Below are 19,802 nucleotides of genomic sequence, written 5' to 3'. Positions count from 1 at the left end.
CCCCGGGGGCACAGTGCAGCCTCGGACTCCAGGCAGCCAGCCAGTCAGCGTCCGACCAAGTGTTTCTCCGTCTCAACAGCAGGCACTTTCCAGCCCCTGGCATGGGAATGGGTACTCCACTGGGCCTTTCGAAAGACTCCCTTAGGGGCTGCACCCCCTCCGGAAGAGCAATCTACTCAGTCCCAGTGTTTCTCCGCTCCCAGGGTTAAGGTACTAAGCTGGGCCTTTCGCGGTCTCCCCATCAGAGGCTACGAACCTCTGGAACAGGAGCCATCTACTCAGTCCCAACCTTTCTCCGCTCCCTGGGATTGGATACTAGACTGAGCCTTTCGCTGACTCATCCTTCGGGGGCTACAAACCCCGTCAAGAGAGTCAAACTACTAGGCCCAGTGTTTCTCCCCCCCTCTTACCAGTGGATTTACGGAAACAACACCTCCTACCAAAGGCAGAGGTGAAGATACTTAGTGAGACTTTTCACTACTCCCGGGAAAAAACAGAGGGGTCCCACACCCTCCGCCCATCAGAGCAGCTACTCAGTCTCACCTTTCTCTATTCTCTGCCAGAGGCCAGTCCATACCCAACTGATAAGAACAGATACTACACTTGATCTTAGCCAAAAGGCCGAGAAGCGATAACCCGAATGGGGTCCCAGCAAAGCGCGCGAACCGGAATTCGGCCACCAACACTGGTGGAGAAGAGATCAGCACCACGGACACATCTAACACACACACATCACTTCTATGTCGTTGCAGTCTGAAAGATACCTGGCTGTACGGCAGGTGTGAATAGGACTTGAAGTGCTGGACAGGGACCGGAGGACGAGTAGCCATCCAACTGATTTTGTGATTAGGTCGTCGGCGGGCGGGCAGGGTGCCTCAGCTGGGTAGGAGGCCAAATTTGCATGTGCTCCGCCCCGTCTGTTGACGTCGCGTCAACAGACACACACCCACTAGGCAGACGACCAACAGGCAAGCAGCAGCAGCCAGCTGTCTCCTCGCTCTTTGCTGCTGCATGCCTGTGTCCCTGACGAACTGCTGCTGAGTAAATCAATCAGCTAGCTGCTGCAGAGGAGAAGGAGGAATCTTGCACAATCAGGTGCAATGACGGCTTTCCTGTTTTGAGCCCATTCAGCAGCAGTAGTAGACAGTCAGATGGACAGGCATTCATGTGGCAGGACCCTTTGTGTGACATCACAATCTGCCCTCTATGACATCACAAGCTGCTCACTCGGAATCCGGCGGAACCTGACAGCCAGACAGTCACTTGGAACAGACAGGCAGACAGGACAGTCATGTGTAGGTGAGCTGGGTGGGCCAATGTTTTCTTTTATTGGCAGTTACCACCCAAATGATGGTCCGAAGAAGGTAAGTGATACTTTTTCTAAATCCCCCTCTCAATGATCATCAATTGTTGGGCTCGGCAAAAAAAAATGGAAGAGGAAAAAAAATTCCCAAAACAAAAGAGAGGAAAGAGGAAAAAAATTTCCCAAAACAAAAGAGAGAGAAAAGAGAGCGCAAAAAGAAAAGAAAAAAAATATAAGAGATCAAGAAAGAAAAAGCAAAAAAAAAACCAAGCCATTTCAAATGGAGAGGGAGGGGGGTCCAAAAATGCCATTGCTGTGATCCAGTTGATGTTTCCGTGGAAAGATCGTAGGTAAGTCACATAGTGTTTGCCTATTTTTTGGGAGGTCGCAGCGATTGATAAGTCATTTAATTTAGGCAGGCTTCCGGTCTTTTGGCTAGGCCGCATATGCTGATATCAAGTGTAGTGTCACGTAAAAATATTTAACTGCCTCGATTCCAGAAAGTACAATTCAAGGAGTCAAGAAATAGTCACAAAATGATACACTGGAGGCAGGATTTCAAAGTATTTATGCACAAGGGTTAAACCTTGAAGCAGCAAATGCATGCATTTCTAAATACAAAGTTAGTACAAAGGTGCACAAACAATTGATACTCCAAATTAAGTGCCAGGAATGGAAATAGTCTTTTTTTGGATAACAGATTAGGAAGGTGCACCGGTCCTGGAAGTACTGCAATACCAGGTCAATGCGTGGAGTGGACAGAGCAAGCTCTTCTTCCATCTCCCTGTTCTAAAAATCCATTTAATATATGGCCCCCAGATAGGGGGCGTATCAGATATTAAACTGATAAGAACAGATACTACACTTGATCTTAGCCAAAAGGCCGAGAAGCGATAACCCGAATGGGGTCCCAGCAAAGCGCGCGAACCGGAATTCGGCCACCAACACTGGTGCAGAAGAGATCAGCACCACGGACACATCTAACACACACACATCACTTCTATGTCGTTGCAGTCTGAAAGATACCTGGCTGTACGGCAGGTGTGAATAGGACTTGAAGTGCTGGACAGGGACCGGAGGACGAGTAGCCATCCAACTGATTTTGTGATTAGGTCGTCGGCGGGCGGGCAGGGTGCCTCAGCTGGGTAGGAGGCCAAATTTGCATGTGCTCCGCCCCGTCTGTTGACGTTGCGTCAACAGACACACACCCACTAGGCAGACGACCAACAGGCAAGCAGCAGCAGCCAGCTGTCTCCTCGCTCTTTGCTGCTGCATGCCTGTGTCCCTGACGAACTGCTGCTGAGTAAATCAATCAGCTAGCTGCTGCAGAGGAGAAGGAGGAATCTTGCACAATCAGGTGCAATGACGGCTTTCCTGTTTTGAGCCCATTCAGCAGCAGTAGTAGACAGTCAGATGGACAGGCATTCATGTGGCAGGACCCTTTGTGTGACATCACAATCTGCCCTCTATGACATCACAAGCTGCTCACTCGGAATCCGGCGGAACCTGACAGCCAGACAGTCACTTGGAACAGACAGGCAGACAGGACAGTCATGTGTAGGTGAGCTGGGTGGGCCAATGTTTTCTTTTATTGGCAGTTACCACCCAAATGATGGTCCGAAGAAGGTAAGTGATACTTTTTCTAAATCCCCCTCTCAATGATCATCAATTGTTGGGCTCGGCAAAAAAAAATGGAAGAGGAAAAAAAATTCCCAAAACAAAAGAGAGGAAAGAGGAAAAAAATTTCCCAAAACAAAAGAGAGAGAAAAGAGAGCGCAAAAAGAAAAGAAAAAAAATATAAGAGATCAAGAAAGAAAAAGCAAAAAAAAAACCAAGCCATTTCAAATGGAGAGGGAGGGGGGTCCAAAAATGCCATTGCTGTGATCCAGTTGATGTTTCCGTGGAAAGATCGTAGGTAAGTCACATAGTGTTTGCCTATTTTTTGGGAGGTCGCAGCGATTGATAAGTCATTTAATTTAGGCAGGCTTCCGGTCTTTTGGCTAGGCCGCATATGCTGATATCAAGTGTAGTGTCACGTAAAAATATTTAACTGCCTCGATTCCAGAAAGTACAATTCAAGGAGTCAAGAAATAGTCACAAAATGATACACTGGAGGCAGGATTTCAAAGTATTTATGCACAAGGGTTAAACCTTGAAGCAGCAAATGCATGCATTTCTAAATACAAAGTTAGTACAAAGGTGCACAAACAATTGATACTCCAAATTAAGTGCCAGGAATGGAAATAGTCTTTTTTTGGATAACAGATTAGGAAGGTGCACCGGTCCTGGAAGTACTGCAATACCAGGTCAATGCGTGGAGTGGACAGAGCAAGCTCTTCTTCCATCTCCCTGTTCTAAAAATCCATTTAATATATGGCCCCCAGATAGGGGGCGTATCAGATATTAAACTGATAAGAACAGATACTACACTTGATCTTAGCCAAAAGGCCGAGAAGCGATAACCCGAATGGGGTCCCAGCAAAGCGCGCGAACCGGAATTCGGCCACCAACACTGGTGCAGAAGAGATCAGCACCACGGACACATCTAACACACACACATCACTTCTATGTCGTTGCAGTCTGAAAGATACCTGGCTGTACGGCAGGTGTGAATAGGACTTGAAGTGCTGGACAGGGACCGGAGGACGAGTAGCCATCCAACTGATTTTGTGATTAGGTCGTCGGCGGGCGGGCAGGGTGCCTCAGCTGGGTAGGAGGCCAAATTTGCATGTGCTCCGCCCCGTCTGTTGACGTCGCGTCAACAGACACACACCCACTAGGCAGACGACCAACAGGCAAGCAGCAGCAGCCAGCTGTCTCCTCGCTCTTTGCTGCTGCATGCCTGTGTCCCTGACGAACTGCTGCTGAGTAAATCAATCAGCTAGCTGCTGCAGAGGAGAAGGAGGAATCTTGCACAATCAGGTGCAATGACGGCTTTCCTGTTTTGAGCCCATTCAGCAGCAGTAGTAGACAGTCAGATGGACAGGCATTCATGTGGCAGGACCCTTTGTGTGACATCACAATCTGCCCTCTATGACATCACAAGCTGCTCACTCGGAATCCGGCGGAACCTGACAGCCAGACAGTCACTTGGAACAGACAGGCAGACAGGACAGTCATGTGTAGGTGAGCTGGGTGGGCCAATGTTTTCTTTTATTGGCAGTTACCACCCAAATGATGGTCCGAAGAAGGTAAGTGATACTTTTTCTAAATCCCCCTCTCAATGATCATCAATTGTTGGGCTCGGCAAAAAAAAATGGAAGAGGAAAAAAAATTCCCAAAACAAAAGAGAGGAAAGAGGAAAAAAATTTCCCAAAACAAAAGAGAGAGAAAAGAGAGCGCAAAAAGAAAAGAAAAAAAATATAAGAGATCAAGAAAGAAAAAGCAAAAAAAAAACCAAGCCATTTCAAATGGAGAGGGAGGGGGGTCCAAAAATGCCATTGCTGTGATCCAGTTGATGTTTCCGTGGAAAGATCGTAGGTAAGTCACATAGTGTTTGCCTATTTTTTGGGAGGTCGCAGCGATTGATAAGTCATTTAATTTAGGCAGGCTTCCGGTCTTTTGGCTAGGCCGCATATGCTGATATCAAGTGTAGTGTCACGTAAAAATATTTAACTGCCTCGATTCCAGAAAGTACAATTCAAGGAGTCAAGAAATAGTCACAAAATGATACACTGGAGGCAGGATTTCAAAGTATTTATGCACAAGGGTTAAACCTTGAAGCAGCAAATGCATGCATTTCTAAATACAAAGTTAGTACAAAGGTGCACAAACAATTGATACTCCAAATTAAGTGCCAGGAATGGAAATAGTCTTTTTTTGGATAACAGATTAGGAAGGTGCACCGGTCCTGGAAGTACTGCAATACCAGGTCAATGCGTGGAGTGGACAGAGCAAGCTCTTCTTCCATCTCCCTGTTCTAAAAATCCATTTAATATATGGCCCCCAGATAGGGGGCGTATCAGATATTAAACTGATAAGAACAGATACTACACTTGATCTTAGCCAAAAGGCCGAGAAGCGATAACCCGAATGGGGTCCCAGCAAAGCGCGCGAACCGGAATTCGGCCACCAACACTGGTGCAGAAGAGATCAGCACCACGGACACATCTAACACACACACATCACTTCTATGTCGTTGCAGTCTGAAAGATACCTGGCTGTACGGCAGGTGTGAATAGGACTTGAAGTGCTGGACAGGGACCGGAGGACGAGTAGCCATCCAACTGATTTTGTGATTAGGTTGTCGGCGGGCGGGCAGGGTGCCTCAGCTGGGTAGGAGGCCAAATTTGCATGTGCTCCGCCCCGTCTGTTGACGTCGCGTCAACAGACACACACCCACTAGGCAGACGACCAACAGGCAAGCAGCAGCAGCCAGCTGTCTCCTCGCTCTTTGCTGCTGCATGCCTGTGTCCCTGACGAACTGCTGCTGAGTAAATCAATCAGCTAGCTGCTGCAGAGGAGAAGGAGGAATCTTGCACAATCAGGTGCAATGACGGCTTTCCTGTTTTGAGCCCATTCAGCAGCAGTAGAAGACAGTCAGATGGACAGGCATTCATGTGGCAGGACCCTTTGTGTGACATCACAATCTGCCCTCTATGACATCACAAGCTGCTCACTCGGAATCCGGCGGAACCTGACAGCCAGACAGTCACTTGGAACAGACAGGCAGACAGGACAGTCATGTGTAGGTGAGCTGGGTGGGCCAATGTTTTCTTTTATTGGCAGTTACCACCCAAATGATGGTCCGAAGAAGGTAAGTGATACTTTTTCTAAATCCCCCTCTCAATGATCATCAATTGTTGGGCTCGGCAAAAAAAAATGGAAGAGGAAAAAAAATTCCCAAAACAAAAGAGAGGAAAGAGGAAAAAAATTTCCCAAAACAAAAGAGAGAGAAAAGAGAGCGCAAAAAGAAAAGAAAAAAAATATAAGAGATCAAGAAAGAAAAAGCAAAAAAAAAACCAAGCCATTTCAAATGGAGAGGGAGGGGGGTCCAAAAATGCCATTGCTGTGATCCAGTTGATGTTTCCGTGGAAAGATCGTAGGTAAGTCACATAGTGTTTGCCTATTTTTTGGGAGGTCGCAGCGATTGATAAGTCATTTAATTTAGGCAGGCTTCCGGTCTTTTGGCTAGGCCGCATATGCTGATATCAAGTGTAGTGTCACGTAAAAATATTTAACTGCCTCGATTCCAGAAAGTACAATTCAAGGAGTCAAGAAATAGTCACAAAATGATACACTGGAGGCAGGATTTCAAAGTATTTATGCACAAGGGTTAAACCTTGAAGCAGCAAATGCATGCATTTCTAAATACAAAGTTAGTACAAAGGTGCACAAACAATTGATACTCCAAATTAAGTGCCAGGAATGGAAATAGTCTTTTTTTGGATAACAGATTAGGAAGGTGCACCGGTCCTGGAAGTACTGCAATACCAGGTCAATGCGTGGAGTGGACAGAGCAAGCTCTTCTTCCATCTCCCTGTTCTAAAAATCCATTTAATATATGGCCCCCAGATAGGGGGCGTATCAGATATTAAACTGATAAGAACAGATACTACACTTGATCTTAGCCAAAAGGCCGAGAAGCGATAACCCGAATGGGGTCCCAGCAAAGCGCGCGAACCGGAATTCGGCCACCAACACTGGTGCAGAAGAGATCAGCACCACGGACACATCTAACACACACACATCACTTCTATGTCGTTGCAGTCTGAAAGATACCTGGCTGTACGGCAGGTGTGAATAGGACTTGAAGTGCTGGACAGGGACCGGAGGACGAGTAGCCATCCAACTGATTTTGTGATTAGGTCGTCGGCGGGCGGGCAGGGTGCCTCAGCTGGGTAGGAGGCCAAATTTGCATGTGCTCCGCCCCGTCTGTTGACGTCGCGTCAACAGACACACACCCACTAGGCAGACGACCAACAGGCATGCAGCAGCCAGCTGTCTCCTCGCTCTTTGCTGCTGCATGCCTGTGTCCCTGACGAACTGCTGCTGAGTAAATCAATCAGCTAGCTGCTGCAGAGGAGAAGGAGGAATCTTGCACAATCAGGTGCAATGACGGCTTTCCTGTTTTGAGCCCATTCAGCAGCAGTAGTAGACAGTCAGATGGACAGGCATTCATGTGGCAGGACCCTTTGTGTGACATCACAATCTGCCCTCTATGACATCACAAGCTGCTCACTCGGAATCCGGCGGAACCTGACAGCCAGACAGTCACTTGGAACAGACAGGCAGACAGGACAGTCATGTGTAGGTGAGCTGGGTGGGCCAATGTTTTCTTTTATTGGCAGTTACCACCCAAATGATGGTCCGAAGAAGGTAAGTGATACTTTTTCTAAATCCCCCTCTCAATGATCATCAATTGTTGGGCTCGGCAAAAAAAAATGGAAGAGGAAAAAAAATTCCCAAAACAAAAGAGAGGAAAGAGGAAAAAAATTTCCCAAAACAAAAGAGAGAGAAAAGAGAGCGCAAAAAGAAAAAAAAAATATAAGAGATCAAGAAAGAAAAAGCAAAAAAAAAAACCAAGCCATTTCAAATGGAGAGGGAGGGGGGTCCAAAAATGCCATTGCTGTGATCCAGTTGATGTTTCCGTGGAAAGATCGTAGGTAAGTCACATAGTGTTTGCCTATTTTTTGGGAGGTCGCAGCGATTGATAAGTCATTTAATTTAGGCAGGCTTCCGGTCTTTTGGCTAGGCCGCATATGCTGATATCAAGTGTAGTGTCACGTAAAAATATTTAACTGCCTCGATTCCAGAAAGTACAATTCAAGGAGTCAAGAAATAGTCACAAAATGATACACTGGAGGCAGGATTTCAAAGTATTTATGCACAAGGGTTAAACCTTGAAGCAGCAAATGCATGCATTTCTAAATACAAAGTTAGTACAAAGGTGCACAAACAATTGATACTCCAAATTAAGTGCCAGGAATGGAAATAGTCTTTTTTTGGATAACAGATTAGGAAGGTGCACCGGTCCTGGAAGTACTGCAATACCAGGTCAATGCGTGGAGTGGACAGAGCAAGCTCTTCTTCCATCTCCCTGTTCTAAAAATCCATTTAATATATGGCCCCCAGATAGGGGGCGTATCAGATATTAAACTGATAAGAACAGATACTACACTTGATCTTAGCCAAAAGGCCGAGAAGCGATAACCCGAATGGGGTCCCAGCAAAGCGCGCGAACCGGAATTCGGCCACCAACACTGGTGCAGAAGAGATCAGCACCACGGACACATCTAACACAAACACATCACTTCTATGTTGTTGCAGTCTGAAAGATACCTGGCTGTACGGCAGGTGTGAATAGGACTTGAAGTGCTGGACAGGGACCGGAGGACGAGTAGCCATCCAACTGATTTTGTGATTAGGTCGTCGGCGGGCGGGCAGGGTGCCTCAGCTGGGTAGGAGGCCAAATTTGCATGTGCTCCGCCCCGTCTGTTGACGTCGCGTCAACAGACACACACCCACTAGGCAGACGACCAACAGGCAAGCAGCAGCAGCCAGCTGTCTCCTCGCTCTTTGCTGCTGCATGCCTGTGTCCCTGACGAACTGCTGCTGAGTAAATCAATCAGCTAGCTGCTGCAGAGGAGAAGGAGGAATCTTGCACAATCAGGTGCAATGACGGCTTTCCTGTTTTGAGCCCATTCAGCAGCAGTAGTAGACAGTCAGATGGACAGGCATTCATGTGGCAGGACCCTTTGTGTGACATCACAATCTGCCCTCTATGACATCACAAGCTGCTCACTCGGAATCCGGCGGAACCTGACAGCCAGACAGTCACTTGGAACAGACAGGCAGACAGGACAGTCATGTGTAGGTGAGCTGGGTGGGCCAATGTTTTCTTTTATTGGCAGTTACCACCCAAATGATGGTCCGAAGAAGGTAAGTGATACTTTTTCTAAATCCCCCTCTCAATGATCATCAATTGTTGGGCTCGGCAAAAAAAAATGGAAGAGGAAAAAAAATTCCCAAAACAAAAGAGAGGAAAGAGGAAAAAAATTTCCCAAAACAAAAGAGAGAGAAAAGAGAGCGCAAAAAGAAAAGAAAAAAAATATAAGAGATCAAGAAAGAAAAAGCAAAAAAAAAACCAAGCCATTTCAAATGGAGAGGGAGGGGGGTCCAAAAATGCCATTGCTGTGATCCAGTTGATGTTTCCGTGGAAAGATCGTAGGTAAGTCACATAGTGTTTGCCTATTTTTTGGGAGGTCGCAGCGATTGATAAGTCATTTAATTTAGGCAGGCTTCCGGTCTTTTGGCTAGGCCGCATATGCTGATATCAAGTGTAGTGTCACGTAAAAATATTTAACTGCCTCGATTCCAGAAAGTACAATTCAAGGAGTCAAGAAATAGTCACAAAATGATACACTGGAGGCAGGATTTCAAAGTATTTATGCACAAGGGTTAAACCTTGAAGCAGCAAATGCATGCATTTCTAAATACAAAGTTAGTACAAAGATGCACAAACAATTGATACTCCAAATTAAGTGCCAGGAATGGAAATAGTCTTTTTTTGGATAACAGATTAGGAAGGTGCACCGGTCCTGGAAGTACTGCAATACCAGGTCAATGCGTGGAGTGGACAGAGCAAGCTCTTCTTCCATCTCCCTGTTCTAAAAATCCATTTAATATATGGCCCCCAGATAGGGGGCGTATCAGATATTAAACTGATAAGAACAGATACTACACTTGATCTTAGCCAAAAGGCCGAGAAGCGATAACCCGAATGGGGTCCCAGCAAAGCGCGCGAACCGGAATTCGGCCACCAACACTGGTGCAGAAGAGATCAGCACCACGGACACATCTAACACACACACATCACTTCTATGTCGTTGCAGTCTGAAAGATACCTGGCTGTACGGCAGGTGTGAATAGGACTTGAAGTGCTGGACAGGGACCGGAGGACGAGTAGCCATCCAACTGATTTTGTGATTAGGTCGTCGGCGGGCGGGCAGGGTGCCTCAGCTGGGTAGGAGGCCAAATTTGCATGTGCTCCGCCCCGTCTGTTGACGTCGCGTCAACAGACACACACCCACTAGGCAGACGACCAACAGGCAAGCAGCAGCAGCCAGCTGTCTCCTCGCTCTTTGCTGCTGCATGCCTGTGTCCCTGACGAACTGCTGCTGAGTAAATCAATCAGCTAGCTGCTGCAGAGGAGAAGGAGGAATCTTGCACAATCAGGTGCAATGACGGCTTTCCTGTTTTGAGCCCATTCAGCAGCAGTAGTAGACAGTCAGATGGACAGGCATTCATGTGGCAGGACCCTTTGTGTGACATCACAATCTGCCCTCTATGACATCACAAGCTGCTCACTCGGAATCCGGCGGAACCTGACAGCCAGACAGTCACTTGGAACAGACAGGCAGACAGGACAGTCATGTGTAGGTGAGCTGGGTGGGCCAATGTTTTCTTTTATTGGCAGTTACCACCCAAATGATGGTCCGAAGAAGGTAAGTGATACTTTTTCTAAATCCCCCTCTCAATGATCATCAATTGTTGGGCTCGGCAAAAAAAAATGGAAGAGGAAAAAAAATTCCCAAAACAAAAGAGAGGAAAGAGGAAAAAAATTTCCCAAAACAAAAGAGAGAGAAAAGAGAGCGCAAAAAGAAAAGAAAAAAAATATAAGAGATCAAGAAAGAAAAAGCAAAAAAAAAACCAAGCCATTTCAAATGGAGAGGGAGGGGGGTCCAAAAATGCCATTGCTGTGATCCAGTTGATGTTTCCGTGGAAAGATCGTAGGTAAGTCACATAGTGTTTGCCTATTTTTTGGGAGGTCGCAGCGATTGATAAGTCATTTAATTTAGGCAGGCTTCCGGTCTTTTGGCTAGGCCGCATATGCTGATATCAAGTGTAGTGTCACGTAAAAATATTTAACTGCCTCGATTCCAGAAAGTACAATTCAAGGAGTCAAGAAATAGTCACAAAATGATACACTGGAGGCAGGATTTCAAAGTATTTATGCACAAGGGTTAAACCTTGAAGCAGCAAATGCATGCATTTCTAAATACAAAGTTAGTACAAAGGTGCACAAACAATTGATACTCCAAATTAAGTGCCAGGAATGGAAATAGTCTTTTTTTGGATAACAGATTAGGAAGGTGCACCGGTCCTGGAAGTACTGCAATACCAGGTCAATGCGTGGAGTGGACAGAGCAAGCTCTTCTTCCATCTCCCTGTTCTAAAAATCCATTTAATATATGGCCCCCAGATAGGGGGCGTATCAGATATTAAACTGATAAGAACAGATACTACACTTGATCTTAGCCAAAAGGCCGAGAAGCGATAACCCGAATGGGGTCCCAGCAAAGCGCGCGAACCGGAATTCGGCCACCAACACTGGTGCAGAAGAGATCAGCACCACGGACACATCTAACACACACACATCACTTCTATGTCGTTGCAGTCTGAAAGATACCTGGCTGTACGGCAGGTGTGAATAGGACTTGAAGTGCTGGACAGGGACCGGAGGACGAGTAGCCATCCAACTGATTTTGTGATTAGGTCGTCGGCGGGCGGGCAGGGTGCCTCAGCTGGGTAGGAGGCCAAATTTGCATGTGCTCCGCCCCGTCTGTTGACGTCGCGTCAACAGACACACACCCACTAGGCAGACGACCAACAGGCAAGCAGCAGCAGCCAGCTGTCTCCTCGCTCTTTGCTGCTGCATGCCTGTGTCCCTGACGAACTGCTGCTGAGTAAATCAATCAGCTAGCTGCTGCAGAGGAGAAGGAGGAATCTTGCACAATCAGGTGCAATGACGGCTTTCCTGTTTTGAGCCCATTCAGCAGCAGTAGTAGACAGTCAGATGGACAGGCATTCATGTGGCAGGACCCTTTGTGTGACATCACAATCTGCCCTCTATGACATCACAAGCTGCTCACTCGGAATCCGGCGGAACCTGACAGCCAGACAGTCACTTGGAACAGACAGGCAGACAGGACAGTCATGTGTAGGTGAGCTGGGTGGTCCAATGTTTTCTTTTATTGGCAGTTACCACCCAAATGATGGTCCGAAGAAGGTAAGTGATACTTTTTCTAAATCCCCCTCTCAATGATCATCAATTGTTGGGCTCGGCAAAAAAAAATGGAAGAGGAAAAAAAATTCCCAAAACAAAAGAGAGGAAAGAGGAAAAAAATTTCCCAAAACAAAAGAGAGAGAAAAGAGAGCGCAAAAAGAAAAGAAAAAAAATATAAGAGATCAAGAAAGAAAAAGCAAAAAAAAAACCAAGCCATTTCAAATGGAGAGGGAGGGGGGTCCAAAAATGCCATTGCTGTGATCCAGTTGATGTTTCCGTGGAAAGATCGTAGGTAAGTCACATAGTGTTTGCCTATTTTTTGGGAGGTCGCAGCGATTGATAAGTCATTTAATTTAGGCAGGCTTCCGGTCTTTTGGCTAGGCCGCATATGCTGATATCAAGTGTAGTGTCACGTAAAAATATTTAACTGCCTCGATTCCAGAAAGTACAATTCAAGGAGTCAAGAAATAGTCACAAAATGATACACTGGAGGCAGGATTTCAAAGTATTTATGCACAAGGGTTAAACCTTGAAGCAGCAAATGCATGCATTTCTAAATACAAAGTTAGTACAAAGGTGCACAAACAATTGATACTCCAAATTAAGTGCCAGGAATGGAAATAGTCTTTTTTTGGATAACAGATTAGGAAGGTGCACCGGTCCTGGAAGTACTGCAATACCAGGTCAATGCGTGGAGTGGACAGAGCAAGCTCTTCTTCCATCTCCCTGTTCTAAAAATCCATTTAATATATGGCCCCCAGATAGGGGGCGTATCAGATATTAAACTGATAAGAACAGATACTACACTTGATCTTAGCCAAAAGGCCGAGAAGCGATAACCCGAATGGGGTCCCAGCAAAGCGCGCGAACCGGAATTCGGCCACCAACACTGGTGCAGAAGAGATCAGCACCACGGACACATCTAACACACACACACATCACTTCTATGTCGTTGCAGTCTGAAAGATACCTGGCTGTACGGCAGGTGTGAATAGGACTTGAAGTGCTGGACAGGGACCGGAGGACGAGTAGCCATCCAACTGATTTTGTGATTAGGTCGTCGGCGGGCGGGCAGGGTGCCTCAGCTGGGTAGGAGGCCAAATTTGCATGTGCTCCGCCCCGTCTGTTGACGTCGCGTCAACAGACACACACCCACTAGGCAGACGACCAACAGGCAAGCAGCAGCAGCCAGCTGTCTCCTCGCTCTTTGCTGCTGCATGCCTGTGTCCCTGACGAACTGCTGCTGAGTAAATCAATCAGCTAGCTGCTGCAGAGGAGAAGGAGGAATCTTGCACAATCAGGTGCAATGACGGCTTTCCTGTTTTGAGCCCATTCAGCAGCAGTAGTAGACAGTCAGATGGACAGGCATTCATGTGGCAGGACCCTTTGTGTGACATCACAATCTGCCCTCTATGACATCACAAGCTGCTCACTCGGAATCCGGCGGAACCTGACAGCCAGACAGTCACTTGGAACAGACAGGCAGACAGGACAGTCATGTGTAGGTGAGCTGGGTGGGCCAATGTTTTCTTTTATTGGCAGTTACCACCCAAATGATGGTCCGAAGAAGGTAAGTGATACTTTTTCTAAATCCCCCTCTCAATGATCATCAATTGTTGGGCTCGGCAAAAAAAAATGGAAGAGGAAAAAAAATTCCCAAAACAAAAGAGAGGAAAGAGGAAAAAAATTTCCCAAAACAAAAGAGAGAGAAAAGAGAGCGCAAAAAGAAAAGAAAAAAAATATAAGAGATCAAGAAAGAAAAAGCAAAAAAAAAACCAAGCCATTTCAAATGGAGAGGGAGGGGGGTCCAAAAATGCCATTGCTGTGATCCAGTTGATGTTTCCGTGGAAAGATCGTAGGTAAGTCACATAGTGTTTGCCTATTTTTTGGGAGGTCGCAGCGATTGATAAGTCATTTAATTTAGGCAGGCTTCCGGTCTTTTGGCTAGGCCGCATATGCTGATATCAAGTGTAGTGTCACGTAAAAATATTTAACTGCCTCGATTCCAGAAAGTACAATTCAAGGAGTCAAGAAATAGTCACAAAATGATACACTGGAGGCAGGATTTCAAAGTATTTATGCACAAGGGTTAAACCTTGAAGCAGCAAATGCATGCATTTCTAAATACAAAGTTAGTACAAAGGTGCACAAACAATTGATACTCCAAATTAAGTGCCAGGAATGGAAATAGTCTTTTTTTGGATAACAGATTAGGAAGGTGCACCGGTCCTGGAAGTACTGCAATACCAGGTCAATGCGTGGAGTGGACAGAGCAAGCTCTTCTTCCATCTCCCTGTTCTAAAAATCCATTTAATATATGGCCCCCAGATAGGGGGCGTATCAGATATTAATCTGATAAGAACAGATACTACACTTGATCTTAGCCAAAAGGCCGAGAAGCGATAACCCGAATGGGGTCCCAGCAAAGCGCGCGAACCGGAATTCGGCCACCAACACTGGTGCAGAAGAGATCAGCACCACGGACACATCTAACACACACACATCACTTCTATGTCGTTGCAGTCTGAAAGATACCTGGCTGTACGGCAGGTGTGAATAGGACTTGAAGTGCTGGACAGGGACCGGAGGACGAGTAGCCATCCAACTGATTTTGTGATTAGGTCGTCGGCGGGCGGGCAGGGTGCCTCAGCTGGGTAGGAGGCCAAATTTGCATGTGCTCCGCCCCGTCTGTTGACGTCGCGTCAACAGACACACACCCACTAGGCAGACGACCAACAGGCAAGCAGCAGCAGCCAGCTGTCTCCTCGCTCTTTGCTGCTGCATGCCTGTGTCCCTGACGAACTGCTGCTGAGTAAATCAATCAGCTAGCTGCTGCAGAGGAGAAGGAGGAATCTTGCACAATCAGGTGCAATGACGGCTTTCCTGTTTTGAGCCCATTCAGCAGCAGTAGTAGACAGTCAGATGGACAGGCATTCATGTGGCAGGACCCTTTGTGTGACATCACAATCTGCCCTCTATGACATCACAAGCTGCTCACTCGGAATCCGGCGGAACCTGACAGCCAGACAGTCACTTGGAACAGACAGGCAGACAGGACAGTCATGTGTAGGTGAGCTGGGTGGGCCAATGTTTTCTTTTATTGGCAGTTACCACCCAAATGATGGTCCGAAGAAGGTAAGTGATACTTTTTCTAAATCCCCCTCTCAATGATCATCAATTGTTGGGCTCGGCAAAAAAAAATGGAAGAGGAAAAAAAATTCCCAAAACAAAAGAGAGGAAAGAGGAAAAAAATTTCCCAAAACAAAAGAGAGAGAAAAGAGAGTGCAAAAAGAAAAGAAAAAAAATATAAGAGATCAAGAAAGAAAAAGCAAAAAAAAAACCAAGCCATTTCAAATGGAGAGGGAGGGGGGTCCAAAAATGCCATTGCTGTGATCCAGTTGATGTTTCCGTGGAAAGATCGTAGGTAAGTCACATAGTGTTTGCCTATTTTTTGGGAGGTCGCAGCGATTGATAAGTCATTTAATTTAGGCAGGCTTCCGGTCTTTTGGCTGGGCCGCATATGCTGATATCAAGTGTAGTGTCACGTAAAAATATTTAACTGCCTCGATTCCAGAAAGTACAATTCAAGGAGTCAAGAAATAGTCACAAAATGATACACTGGAGGCAGGATTTCAAAGTATTTATGCACAAGGGTTAAACCTTGAAGCAGCAAATGCATGCATTTCTAAATACAAAGTTAGTACAAAGGTGCACAAACAATTGATACTCCAAATTAAGTGCCAGGAATGGAAATAGTCTTTTTTTGGATAACAGATTAGGAAGGTGCACCGGTCCTGGAAGTACTGCAATACCAGGTCAATGCGTGGAGTGGACAGAGCAAGCTCTTCTTCCATCTCCCTGTTCTAAAAATCCATTTAATATATGGCCCCCAGATAGGGGGCGTATCAGATATTAAACTGATAAGAACAGATACTACACTTGATCTTAGCCAAAAGGCCGAGAAGCGATAACCCGAATGGGGTCCCAGCAAAGCGCGCGAACCGGAATTCGGCCACCAACACTGGTGCAGAAGAGATCAGCACCACGGACACATCTAACACACACACATCACTTCTATGTCGTTGCAGTCTGAAAGATACCTGGCTGTACGGCAGGTGTGAATAGGACTTGAAGTGCTGGACAGGGACCGGAGGACGAGTAGCCATCCAACTGATTTTGTGATTAGGTCGTCGGCGGGCGGGCAGGGTGCCTCAGCTGGGTAGGAGGCCAAATTTGCATGTGCTCCGCCCCGTCTGTTGATGTCGCGTCAACAGACACACACCCACTAGGCAGACGACCAACAGGCAAGCAGCAGCAGCCAGCTGTCTCCTCGCTCTTTGCTGCTGCATGCCTGTGTCCCTGACGAACTGCTGCTGAGTAAATCAATCAGCTAGCTGCTGCAGAGGAGAAGGAGGAATCTTGCACAATCAGGTGCAATGACGGCTTTCCTGTTTTGAGCCCATTCAGCAGCAGTAGTAGACAGTCAGATGGACAGGCATTCATGTGGCAGGACCCTTTGTGTGACATCACAATCTGCCCTCTATGACATCACAAGCTGCTCACTCGGAATCCGGCGGAACCTGACAGCCAGACAGTCACTTGGAACAGACAGGCAGACAGGACAGTCATGTGTAGGTGAGCTGGGTGGGCCAATGTTTTCTTTTATTGGCAGTTACCACCCAAATGATGGTCCGAAGAAGGTAAGTGATACTTTTTCTAAATCCCCCTCTCAATGATCATCAATTGTTGGGCTCGGCAAAAAAAAATGGAAGAGGAAAAAAAATTCCCAAAACAAAAGAGAGGAAAGAGGAAAAAAATTTCCCAAAACAAAAGAGAGAGAAAAGAGAGCGCAAAAAGAAAAGAAAAAAAATATAAGAGATCAAGAAAGAAAAAGCAAAAAAAAAACCAAGCCATTTCAAATGGAGAGGGAGGGGGGGTCCAAAAATGCCATTGCTGTGATCCAGTTGATGTTTCCGTGGAAAGATCGTAGGTAAGTCACATAGTGTTTGCCTATTTTTTGGGAGGTCGCAGCGATTGATAAGTCATTTAATTTAGGCAGGCTTCCGGTCTTTTGGCTAGGCCGCATATGCTGATATCAAGTGTAGTGTCACGTAAAAATATTTAACTGCCTCGATTCCAGAAAGTACAATTCAAGGAGTCAAGAAATAGTCACAAAATGATACACTGGAGGCAGGATTTCAAAGTATTTATGCACAAGGGTTAAACCTTGAAGCAGCAAATGCATGCATTTCTAAATACAAAGTTAGTACAAAGGTGCACAAACAATTGATACTCCAAATTAAGTGCCAGGAATGGAAATAGTCTTTTTTTGGATAACAGATTAGGAAGGTGCACCGGTCCTGGAAGTACTGCAATACCAGGTCAATGCGTGGAGTGGACAGAGCAAGCTCTTCTTCCATCTCCCTGTTCTAAAAATCCATTTAATATATGGCCCCCAGATAGGGGGCGTATCAGATATTAAACTGATAAGAACAGATACTACACTTGATCTTAGCCAAAAGGCCGAGAAGCGATAACCCGAATGGGGTCCCAGCAAAGCGCGCGAACCGGAATTCGGCCACCAACACTGGTGCAGAAGAGATCAGCACCACGGACACATCTAACACACACACATCACTTCTATGTCGTTGCAGTCTGAAAGATACCTGGCTGTACGGCAGGTGTGAATAGGACTTGAAGTGCTGGACAGGGACCGGAGGACGAGTAGCCATCCAACTGATTTTGTGATTAGGTCGTCGGCGGGCGGGCAGGGTGCCTCAGCTGGGTAGGAGGCCAAATTTGCATGTGCTCCGCCCCGTCTGTTGACGTCGCGTCAACAGACACACACCCACTAGGCAGACGACCAACAGGCAAGCAGCAGCAGCCAGCTGTCTCCTCGCTCTTTGCTGCTGCATGCCTGTGTCCCTGACGAACTGCTGCTGAGTAAATCAATCAGCTAGCTGCTGCAGAGGAGAAGGAGGAATCTTGCACAATCAGGTGCAATGACGGCTTTCCTGTTTTGAGCCCATTCAGCAGCAGTAGTAGACAGTCAGATGGACAGGCATTCATGTGGCAGGACCCTTTGTGTGACATCACAATCTGCCCTCTATGACATCACAAGCTGCTCACTCGGAATCCGGCGGAACCTGACAGCCAGACAGTCACTTGGAACAGACAGGCAGACAGGACAGTCATGTGTAGGTGAGCTGGGTGGGCCAATGTTTTCTTTTATTGGCAGTTACCACCCAAATGATGGTCCGAAGAAGGTAAGTGATACTTTTTCTAAATCCCCCTCTCAATGATCATCAATTGTTGGGCTCGGCAAAAAAAAATGGAAGAGGAAAAAAAATTCCCAAAACAAAAGAGAGGAAAGAGGAAAAAAAATTCCCAAAACAAAAGAGAGAGAAAAGAGAGCGCAAAAAGAAAAGAAAAAAAATATAAGAGATCAAGAAAGAAAAAGCAAAAAAAAAACCAAGCCATTTCAAATGGAGAGGGAGGGGGGTCCAAAAATGCCATTGCTGTGATCCAGTTGATGTTTCCGTGGAAAGATCGTAGGTAAGTCACATAGTGTTTGCCTATTTTTTGGGAGGTCGCAGCGATTGATAAGTCATTTAATTTAGGCAGGCTTCCGGTCTTTTGGCTAGGCCGCATATGCTGATATCAAGTGTAGTGTCACGTAAAAATATTTAACTGCCTCGATTCCAGAAAGTACAATTCAAGGAGTCAAGAAATAGTCACAAAATGATACACTGGAGGCAGGATTTCAAAGTATTTATGCACAAGGGTTAAACCTTGAAGCAGCAAATGCATGCATTTCTAAATACAAAGTTAGTACAAAGGTGCACAAACAATTGATACTCCAAATTAAGTGCCAGGAATGGAAATAGTCTTTTTTTGGATAACAGATTAGGAAGGTGCACCGGTCCTGGAAGTACTGCAATACCAGGTCAATGCGTGGAGTGGACAGAGCAAGCTCTTCTTCCATCTCCCTGTTCTAAAAATCCATTTAATATATGGCCCCCAGATAGGGGGCGTATCAGATATTAAACTGATAAGAACAGATACTACACTTGATCTTAGCCAAAAGGCCGAGAAGCGATAACCCGAATGGGGTCCCAGCAAAGCGCGCGAACCGGAATTCGGCCACCAACACTGGTGCAGAAGAGATCAGCACCACGGACACATCTAACACACACACATCACTTCTATGTCGTTGCAGTCTGAAAGATACCTGGCTGTACGGCAGGTGTGAATAGGACTTGAAGTGCTGGACAGGGACCGGAGGACGAGTAGCCATCCAACTGATTTTGTGATTAGGTCGTCGGCGGGCGGGCAGGGTGCCTCAGCTGGGTAGGAGGCCAAATTTGCATGTGCTCCGCCCCGTCTGTTGACGTCGCGTCAACAGACACACACCCACTAGGCAGACGACCAACAGGCAAGCAGCAGCAGCCAGCTGTCTCCTCGCTCTTTGCTGCTGCATGCCTGTGTCCC

The 19,802-nt window shown here is 46.4% G+C and overlaps 12 non-coding genes and 1 pseudogene across 12 annotated transcripts; all 13 read right to left on the bottom strand.

The window, feature by feature from the left end:
- Positions 1–496: 496 nt before the first annotated feature.
- On the bottom strand, positions 497–633 carry LOC146012729 (U2 spliceosomal RNA; annotated as a pseudogene).
- Positions 634–2,007: 1,374 nt separating this feature from the next.
- LOC146012018 (U2 spliceosomal RNA) lies at positions 2,008–2,198 on the bottom strand. The gene has a single exon (XR_014445194.1). It is a non-coding gene; the product is annotated as a U2 spliceosomal RNA (small nuclear RNA).
- Positions 2,199–3,572: 1,374 nt separating this feature from the next.
- Positions 3,573–3,763, bottom strand: LOC146012017 (U2 spliceosomal RNA). Its single transcript, XR_014445193.1, has one exon. It is a non-coding gene; the product is annotated as a U2 spliceosomal RNA (small nuclear RNA).
- A 1,374-nt stretch (positions 3,764–5,137) lies between these two features.
- Positions 5,138–5,328, bottom strand: LOC146012016 (U2 spliceosomal RNA). Its single transcript, XR_014445192.1, has one exon. It is a non-coding gene; the product is annotated as a U2 spliceosomal RNA (small nuclear RNA).
- Positions 5,329–6,702: 1,374 nt separating this feature from the next.
- Positions 6,703–6,893, bottom strand: LOC146012015 (U2 spliceosomal RNA). Its single transcript, XR_014445191.1, has one exon. It is a non-coding gene; the product is annotated as a U2 spliceosomal RNA (small nuclear RNA).
- Positions 6,894–8,262: 1,369 nt separating this feature from the next.
- Positions 8,263–8,453, bottom strand: LOC146012014 (U2 spliceosomal RNA). The gene has a single exon (XR_014445190.1). It is a non-coding gene; the product is annotated as a U2 spliceosomal RNA (small nuclear RNA).
- A 1,374-nt stretch (positions 8,454–9,827) lies between these two features.
- Positions 9,828–10,018, bottom strand: LOC146012013 (U2 spliceosomal RNA). The gene has a single exon (XR_014445189.1). It is a non-coding gene; the product is annotated as a U2 spliceosomal RNA (small nuclear RNA).
- Positions 10,019–11,392: 1,374 nt separating this feature from the next.
- On the bottom strand, positions 11,393–11,583 carry LOC146012012 (U2 spliceosomal RNA). Its single transcript, XR_014445188.1, has one exon. It is a non-coding gene; the product is annotated as a U2 spliceosomal RNA (small nuclear RNA).
- A 1,374-nt stretch (positions 11,584–12,957) lies between these two features.
- On the bottom strand, positions 12,958–13,148 carry LOC146012011 (U2 spliceosomal RNA). Its single transcript, XR_014445187.1, has one exon. It is a non-coding gene; the product is annotated as a U2 spliceosomal RNA (small nuclear RNA).
- Positions 13,149–14,524: 1,376 nt separating this feature from the next.
- LOC146012559 (U2 spliceosomal RNA) lies at positions 14,525–14,715 on the bottom strand. Its single transcript, XR_014445719.1, has one exon. It is a non-coding gene; the product is annotated as a U2 spliceosomal RNA (small nuclear RNA).
- Positions 14,716–16,089: 1,374 nt separating this feature from the next.
- LOC146012010 (U2 spliceosomal RNA) lies at positions 16,090–16,280 on the bottom strand. Its single transcript, XR_014445186.1, has one exon. It is a non-coding gene; the product is annotated as a U2 spliceosomal RNA (small nuclear RNA).
- A 1,375-nt stretch (positions 16,281–17,655) lies between these two features.
- LOC146012008 (U2 spliceosomal RNA) lies at positions 17,656–17,846 on the bottom strand. The gene has a single exon (XR_014445184.1). It is a non-coding gene; the product is annotated as a U2 spliceosomal RNA (small nuclear RNA).
- Positions 17,847–19,220: 1,374 nt separating this feature from the next.
- LOC146012007 (U2 spliceosomal RNA) lies at positions 19,221–19,411 on the bottom strand. The gene has a single exon (XR_014445183.1). It is a non-coding gene; the product is annotated as a U2 spliceosomal RNA (small nuclear RNA).
- Positions 19,412–19,802: the final 391 nt, after the last annotated feature.

This window comes from Crinia signifera, chromosome 6, assembly GCF_055691185.1.
Source record: "Crinia signifera chromosome 6, ASM5569118v1, whole genome shotgun sequence".
NCBI lineage: Eukaryota > Metazoa > Chordata > Amphibia > Anura > Myobatrachidae > Crinia > Crinia signifera.
The sequence above is the reverse complement of the archived record's forward strand: the minus strand, read 5'-3'. Positions and strand labels throughout refer to the sequence as shown.